This window comes from Esox lucius, chromosome 5, assembly GCF_011004845.1.
Source record: "Esox lucius isolate fEsoLuc1 chromosome 5, fEsoLuc1.pri, whole genome shotgun sequence".
NCBI lineage: Eukaryota > Metazoa > Chordata > Actinopteri > Esociformes > Esocidae > Esox > Esox lucius.
The window spans coordinates 24,498,439-24,507,767 of record NC_047573.1 but is presented as its reverse complement, the minus strand read 5'-3'; positions in this window follow the sequence as shown (position 1 = coordinate 24,507,767).

The following is a 9,329-nucleotide window of genomic DNA, read 5'->3' as shown; positions in this document are numbered from 1 at the left end:
AGAATAAGGGAGATTGTTGTCACATGTAGCACACAGCCAGAACTTGCTGCAGTTCCTTTAATGTTGCTGAAGGCCTCTTGACCAGTTTTCTTCTCGTCTTTTAAATTCTGAACTCAGCCACATCCTCAGTTATAAGAGGATGCACACTTATGCAACATGTTTATTGTAAGGTTTTTATTTATCATTTTCCCCCCTTGAAGATTTCTGTTTGTTTTTCAATTGAATTGTTCACATTATAGGTCACATTATAAGTGGAAAAAGTTCTGACATGATTTATCTTTGTCTTATTCTTTTACATCACAAAAAAATTTGCATTTTAACAGGGGTGTGTAGACTTTTTATATCTACTGTATATTCCTATTCCATTTTCCTACAGGTCACCTGAACCCTTTGGATGGGATTGATTGTGAACCAGGGTTTTCACTCATTGGAGGAGAATGTTCTGGTAAGATGATCAGTAATGACAAAGTCCAGTTGTTACACTAATCATGAAACAGTTGTAATGCTGCCATGTCTCTCTCATACTTGTTTCATATTTAGCGTTGGGTAAGGCACTATCTAAACAGCTACTGGCTCATTGGATCGATCGAACTGGCTGAAGGGACAGGACATCTGTTGCCTTTTAGAGTCACAGCACATTCCACTCATGTCATGGCTGCTTCTGCTGCTCGACACCTTCCGCTTTTATCCAATACTATCTCATGGCCATGTCATTGAATTCTCTTGTCCAGTCTGTGCTTGGTGTTGCCAAGGGGACGGGTTGAGAGGTGAGACGTCACAATTCGTGTGAATTGTCTGTTAGTGATTTTAGCTGGTTAAAGCGTTCATGCATGGCTGCCCAATGGTCTGTCAATAGGTGTGGCGGCGCCGTTGACACAATTGATGCCACAGTTGTGTGCATTTTTCTGTGGGATACGGCCGTTCTTGGTTTTAGCCGGACTTGACCTGATTCCTTGTGGGTCTGGGTCTGTCAGAGTATATTTGGGCAGTGCGTAGCTGCGCTCTAAACCACTTGGAGTAGAGGTCCTCCTGTGGGCAGAGTTCCACCAAATAGAACCATAGTTACCAGAATTATCTAAATCCAGTTCTATCAATGTAGCGGAGCCCCAGAGGCTTTTAGGCCCTGAGCAGATCTCCCGGAGTCGCCTGAAATATTTGGGAGGACGAATTATGGGATTTCTCTCCTAATATATACGCTGCTGCACTCTCGTTGGCTGACGTTGAGAGCATACATTCCAATTCTGAAGCTGGCTGCCCCTTGTGCAGCAAGGGTAAACCACTAGGAGCAGAGCTCCCCCTATGGGATGCTCCGCGTAGCGTTGCCTGCTCTCGCTCTCCTGCGCTCCACCTCGCCAGTGTACTAACTGCATGGCCGGAGCGAATGGCCGCAGCACACACAACACACCCTCACCTGTTTGGAGTTAGTTACTATTAATTACTGGTGTTCACCTGCACCTCACGGGTTATTTTGTCTGTATGTTGGACGTGTGGTGCTGCATTTTTCAACTGCTTTATTAAAAGAGAGCTAAACGTTTTTTTTCTATTTTGTTTTATTTGCCTCGCCTTTTACACACTCGCCTCCTTCACACCTCACACTCCTCTCCACTCATAGAACTGGAGTTCCCTTTTTTCCCTTTTATTTCCCTTTCATCTCCCGATATTAACTCCAGTAAATATCGTTATGTAGATCAATAGCAACATTCCCTTTTGAGATTTTATTTATATTTATTATAATGTGTATCAAGGCATTCAAATGTGAAGACTGCAGGGTGTGTTGACCTTTTCAGGCAAATGTGGGTGCACCACTTCATAAAAAATAAAAAGGTTTTTAGGGGTTTTGATGACTGAGGCTGCCTTCCCTACCAAATTTTTCAAGACTGAAAACATTGCTATATTTTTTTGGAATATCAATACTAACACAAAAACGACCAAAATGAAAGGAGACTGAGACTGAGATCAATAAAACGAACATCTGCATAGGCCAATGAAGTGTGGATGGAGATTGTATAGAAGATGTTAAGTTATCTGACTTGCGCAGGCTTAACTTGACGTGAAAGTATAAGCGAAGCGTCTTTTCTATATAGTTATTTATTTATTCCATACATGTACACAGCTCTGTTCATCCGTCCTCATCATTGCATCCAAAATAAACTCAACTGGCATACATTGCATACACTCAGGTATATGAGAACGTAATACCTCAAATATAGCAACCAACACTATTACCGTAATGTATTGATAAGAGCGTTATCCAAAAATTATATTTAACAGAAGAACATACATTTATAATCCAAAAACGTTCTAGTGGCACTGATTGACATTGTGAGAGGTCCTGTCTGCTGTGGATTGATGACAACTTTGGAAGCCATAATAACAATCAGCTTAGACCTTTACCTTGCAAGCTTCCAGACTAACCCAAATACTAAATGCCAGCATGATGTGAAGAAACTAAATTAACAGAATTACAAAATAAAAATAAACAATTGATCCTGGTTGTTAAATAATCTTTTTGTGTATTAAATTGGTGAACAGCAAAATGATAACAGGCCTTTGCACACTGGCTGCTGCCAATTTGTGTGTAATTACTGCAGTTTTCTCAATTTAATTGTCAAGTTTTGCGGATGGGAGGCCTTGTTATTTTTAGGTTTGAATACTTAATATACAGAGACTATGACATTTATATAACTTTGTTAAGTAGGCAACATTTATAACAATCATTGCTAGTGCTGTGTCCCGTTGTCATAGAGACGAGTTACCAGTTTTTTTATTTACCCTGTTTTCCAACTTAATAATACTTAACATCCCACGCCACTTAGCGTTGGTACCCAGGAATGCCTGACGTCAATGGATGAATGCGCAATACTCCTAGAAGGATGATCAGACCTTGGTTGAATTTGAATAACTTACAAATGGCTGAATTAAGCTATTATTGAAACACAATAGAAATTATATAGGCTACTTATCACACGTTACCGTTTTTCAACAGGAGATTCAGCTTATTGTGTAGGCTATAATTCATCAAAATTAAATCTACAAATGTTTTGTCCTAAAAAAGTAATCACTAAACGAAATACCAAGGATATTGTTTAGCAGTCTCAACTCAATAATTCAAGAAAGATATTACAAGTTACTGTTTTTATTTTAGGAGAAAAGGCGAAACTAATTCGCACATACATCATATTGTCTCTCCTAGATTTTTCTCTGCTTATTTTACTGAAGATTAAGAAATTGCATACGTTGTTTACTTTCCTTGTTTTTCAGTTGTTACATGTACATGTCTACCTCTGGAACCTAGTCTAATGAATCTAATGAATAGCAAGGGAATAGCAATGGCGTCAATGGATGAATGGGCGATAACCCCTCATCAACCCAGACACAATATGCATGTGACTGAAGTGCGATGATGAGGGTAGACATTGTATATAATCTGAAATCAGTGAGCAAGTCAGACACAACTCAGACACAATTTACAGCGTTTAGTTTACAATGGTAAACCAAACCCGACGGTTTGACGCCCTGACAGCATTGCAGATGCTGCAAGATTTAGATGAGATGGAGTCAGATGAAGGATCAGAAATAGATCCCGAAATCAACGAGTCAGATGCCTTCATATGATTCAGATAGTGATCCGCCACTGCTAATGCCTGAGCCTCCTCGCAAAAAAGAAAGAAACTAACCAACAGCGACCCCAGATGCCACTACGAGATAGGAGTCTGGAAGAGGTACGATTTGGGTAAAATTAATTTTATCAAATGTATCTATTTTTATTTCTGTGTTATTCATTCTTTGAAATGTATTGTGTTTATCAAGTAACCGTACTTTAGGCCTATGTAGACTTCATGTGCATATCCTTTGATTGTCGCAAACTAGTAGATAATGTCTTATTTTACCTTGTACATCATCAAAATGAAAACTAAATACTAAAGCATTTATATTGTGTATTGTGATGAGTAATTAAATTTTTTTACATTTGTAGGGCCTAATAAATGAATTAAAATATTATAGCCTGTGTTCTTAAAAATAATTGTTTTATTTTTTTCATATGATAAAACCTTAAATAAAAACACATTCTTGTATTTTTCTAATTAATTGACCATTTAAAACAAACAAATTCTATTTTATTTTTAGACTTGTATATAGATTGATGACGACCTAGTAGATGAACTGATGCTCTGGCTGGATGGTGATGCTGCGGAGGAGAATGTCCATGCTAATAGGGACCATTCGTATGCTAATGACACCAAACGGCAAAAGTCTCTGGCGGTTATAGGGGGTAAAAAAGGCAATTCTTAGTCTGTGGGCAAAAGTACAAAATCAGCAGGGAATCAAATAATTTTTTCCCTCATTACATGCATAATAAAATGTTCAGTCCTGCTAATAAGCAAACCAGACAGGCTCCGCTTTCTCTATCTAGCAGTCAACAACTATATAGTTACCAGTTGCAAATTTAGAAATGAGATCATCTGAGTTAATTTGCATGACTTCAGAGTTGAATTGTGACCTGAATAAATAACCGAGTAAACCTGATCGGTTGGGCTACATGTCACATGCTTTCCTAAGGGACCCCAAAGTCTTTGCCATGCCCAAATCCACTAAAACCTGAGGCCTCTAAAGGAATAACACCTATGTTTAAAGCATTGTATTTTGTCTTCTGCTATCTGAATCATCTTCTTTTTTCTGTTCTCTGTGTTTTTTTTGGTTTGTTTTTAATAATTTTGCCTGAACTGCATGTGTAAACATGTATACGCAGGGCCTAGCTGTAAAACGCAGGGCCTAGCTGTAAAACGCAGGGCCTAGCTGTAAAATGCAGGGCCTAGCTGTAAAACACAGGGCCTAGCTGTAAAACACAGGGCCTAGTTGTAAAACACAGGGCCTAGCTGTAAAACACAGGGCCTAGTTGTAAAACACAGGGCCTAGTTGTAAAACACAGAGCCTAGCTGTAAAACGCCGGGCCTAGCTGTGTTCCTTGTTGAAATAAAGGTATAATAATAATTATAATAAAACGTCCATGTTTTCTTAATTTTCTTCACCTGTAGTGAATGTATCCATTCACATTTCTGAACCCGGACAACTGCCTGAACATGTCGATCATACTTACCAGCAGGTAACACATGGATCTTTCTAGACTGTTTCACTTATAGATGTAGATATAGAGCTATATGTAGCCATTTGGTAACTTTACACTTATTCATTAACCAATGTCAAAGATATGTATACACCCCTTTTTGAATGATTGTTCATTACATGACTTGACTTGCCCCAGCCTAGTGATGAGAAACCCACCTGTGATGTGTCAGATAATGGAGCGGGGGCGTGTTTATACCATGGCTACGGGCCAGGACCTGGAAGCAGCTACAACATGTTCGAAAAAATTAACGAGATGAAATCGGATCCAAAAAATGTAAGATATGAATTGCAGTCCCCTGCTGTTTAATCTTTCTTTATGAAAACAAAACACTGTTGCCTATGACAAGTGCGTTTAACGTTTAGCAATAGGTTTGTCATATTTTGATGTTGTTTTATAAGGGTTTGTTGAATATTTTTTGCATGTTTAATTCGTTTCATTCCTCATTGATAGGACGACCCTCCGCTTTCATCCATGATGTGGGTGGCCATTTCCGTGGCATTTGCCTTTGTGGTCCTATCCCTGCTCACCGTACTGTGGTGTCGATTCATCAGCAAAAGACGCAAAAGAGGGCGCCAGCAACAACAGCAGTTTAACCTCTAAACCAGTTCGACTGTATATTTTCCTCAACTTTCCGGCACTAGGTCCCAGTTTTAAAAAAGGATCGATATAATTCCACTCATTATATGCCATTCAGTTTGTTTGCCATTTCACCAGTGTATTAAAATTGTTATTGTTTTGTTTCACATGCCAATAGTTTATTTCCTTGCTTTTGAATTTGCTAGTAATGGCAACCGTATCACTGTAATGACTACTAAACATATGAAGTTGTGGACACTTTCTGAACCTAAAAATTAAATTGAATGTAGTTGGTCTCAGTCTTGCCCTTTAAGTTTAAGTTCCAGTATGTTATAGGCTACATAACACATAGGCTATAGCCTAAACCTACAAACTGTTAGACATGAACATTTTGGTAATTTAGGTGAAGCTTTAATTCAAAGCCATGGACAATGGGATTCCATCATTAGACCACAGGGAAGAGTGCCCCCTACTGTCATTCCAACTCCATGTTCAGCAGAACCTTTACTCCCAAAAGTTATTGTACATGATCTGTACTACAGAAACAATAACATATATTGATCTGAACTGCTGAGGGAATGTCCACTGTTTTAAGGACTAATTTAGTCTGCGCCAGAGGCAGGGAATTGTCAAAAGAATTGGAGGGAAAATGGACAGTATTTTGTCACATGCACACAATGACCACTCATGAATTCCTGCAACTGCTTCAGAGTTGCTGTAGGCCTCTTGGTAGCCTCTCTGGCCAGTTTCCTCATGGCACTTTCATCCAGTTTGGAGCGAGGTCCTGACCCAGGGAGTGTCTGTGTTGTACCAAATACCTTCCACTTCTTAATAATAGACTTCACTGTGCTTCTAGGCACTGATAAAGCCTTTGAACTTTTTTTGTATCCATCTCCTGACTTGTGCCTGTCCACAACTTTATCCCGGAGATCTTTTGACAATGCCTTGCCACCCATAGTTGATTATTTTTTTCAGTTGCACTACCAAGAACTGAAATGCTTCAGGTAAAGCTTGTTTCATGCTGAGCTAATCAAAATGACCACAGCTGATCACAGTTGAAAGTCAATTGGCTTTGTGTGCTATTGAGAAGGTGATTAACTACACCTGGTTGGGTTTACAAGTCATTTTTAGGAGGGTGATTCTTTTTCCAACTCAGTGATTCTGTTTTTTTATTTGTAATTTTTCTTTTCTGACAAGTTGGAATTATATCTTTCACTTGGATGTTGTCATCTTCTTCCGCTTATCCGGGGCCGGGTCGCAGGGGCAGCAGTCTAAGCAGGGATGCCCAGACTTCCCTCTCCCCAGACACTTCCTCTAGCTCTTCCGGGGGGACACCGAGGCGTTCCCAGGCCAGCCGGGAGACATAGTCCCTCCAGCGAGTCCTAGGTCTTCCCCGGGGTCTCCTCCCGGTGGGACGGGACCGGAACACCTTCCCAGGAAGGCGTTCCGGAGGCATCCGAAAAAGATGCCCAAGCCACCTCAGCTGACCCCTCTCGATGTGGAGGAGCAGCGGCTCTACTCTGAGCTCCTCCCGGGTGACCGAGCTTCTCACCCTATCTCTAAGGGATCGCCCGGCCACCCTGCGGAGAAAGCTCATTTCGGCCGCCTGTATCCGGGATCTTGTCCTTTCGGTCATGACCCAAAGCTCATGACCATAGGTGAGAGTAGGAACGTAGATTGACTGGTAAATCGAGAGCTTCGCCTTGCGGCTCAGCTCTTTCTTCACCACGACAGACCGATACATCGACTGCATTACTGCAGAAGCTGCACCGATCCGTCTGTCAATCTCCCGTTCCATCCTTCCCTCACTCGTGAACAAGACCCCTAGATACTTAAACTCCTCCACTTGAGGCAGGCACTCTCCACCAACCTGAAGCGGGCAAGCCACCCTTTTCCGACTGAGGACCATGGCCTCGAATTTGGAGGTACTGATTTTCATCCCCACCGCTTCACACTCGGCTGCAAACCGTCCCAGCGCATGCTGAAGGTCCTGGTTAGAAGGGGCCAACACGACAACATCATCTGCAAAAAGCAGAGACGAAATTGTGTGGTCCCCAAACCTGACACCCTCCGGCCCCTGGCTGCGCCTAGAAATTCTGTCCATAAAAATTACGAACAGAACCGGTGACAAAGGGCAGCCCTGCCGGAGTCCAACATGCACTGGGAACAAGTCTGACTTACTGCCGGCAATGCGGACCAAGCTCCTGCTTCGGTTGTACAGGGACCTGACAGCCCTTAGCAAAGGACCCAGGACCCCATATTCCCCAAGCACCCTCCACAAGATGCCGCGAGGGACACAGTCGAATGCCTTCTCCAAATCCACAAAACACATGTGGATTGGTTGGGCAAACTCCCATGAACCCTCCAACACCCCGTAGAGGGTATAGAGCTGGTCCAGTGTTCCACGGCCCGGACGAAAACCACACTGTTCCTCCTGAATCCGAGGTTCTACTATCGGCCGTATTCTCCTCTCCAGTACCCTGGCATAGACTTTCCCGGGGAGGCTGAGAAGTGTGATCCCCCTATAGTTGGAACACACCCTCCGGTCCCCCTTCTTAAAAAGAGGGACCACCACACCGGTCTGCCATCCCAGAGGCACTGTCCCCGACCGCCACGCGATGTTGCACAGGCGTGTCAACCAAGACAGCCCCACAACATCCAGAGACTTGAGGTACTCAGGGCGGATCTCATCCACCCCCGGTGCCTTGCCACCGAGGAGTTTCTTGACCACCTCAGTGACTTCAGCCCGGGTGATGGACGAGTCCACCTCTGAGCCCTCATCCTCTGCTTCCTCAATGGAAGAAGTGACAGCGGGATTGAGGAGATCCTCGAAGTATTCCTTCCACCGCCCGACGACATCCTCAGTTGAGGTCAACAGCTGCCCACCTCTACTGTAAACAGCGTTGGTAGGGCACTGTTTCCCTCTCCTGAGGCGCCGGATGGTTTGCCAGAATCTCTTCGAGGCCAGCCGATAGTCCTTCTCCATGGCCTCACCGAACTCCTCCCAGGCCCGAGTTTTTGCCTCCACAACCACCCGGGCTGCAGCCCGCTTGGCCTGTCGGTACCCGTCAGCTGCGTCAGGAGTCCCACAAGCCAACCAGGCCTGATAGGACTCCTTGTTCAGCTTGACGGCATCCCTTACTTCCGGTGTCCACCACCGGGTTCGGGGATTGCCGCCTCGACAGGCACCGGAGACCTTACGGCCACAGCTCCGAGCGGCCGCTTCGACAATGGCGGTGGAGAACATGGTCCACTCGGACTCAATATCTCCAACCTCCCTCGGGATCCAGTCGAAGCTCTGCCGGAGGTGGGAGTTAAAGATCTCTCTGACAGGAGACTCGGCCAGACGTTCCCAGCAGACCCTTACAGTTCGCTTGGGCCTGCCGAGTCTGTCCAGCTTTCTCCCCCGTCATCGGATCCAACTCACCACCAGGTGGTGATCAGTTGACAGCTCCGCCCCTCTCTTCACCCGAGTGTCCAAGACATACGGCCGCAGGTCAGATGAGACGACAACAAAGTCGATCATCGACCTGCGGCCTAGGGTGTCCTGGTGCCACGTGCACTGATGGACACCCTTATGCTTGAACATGGTGTTCGTTATGGACAAACTGTGACTAGCACAGAA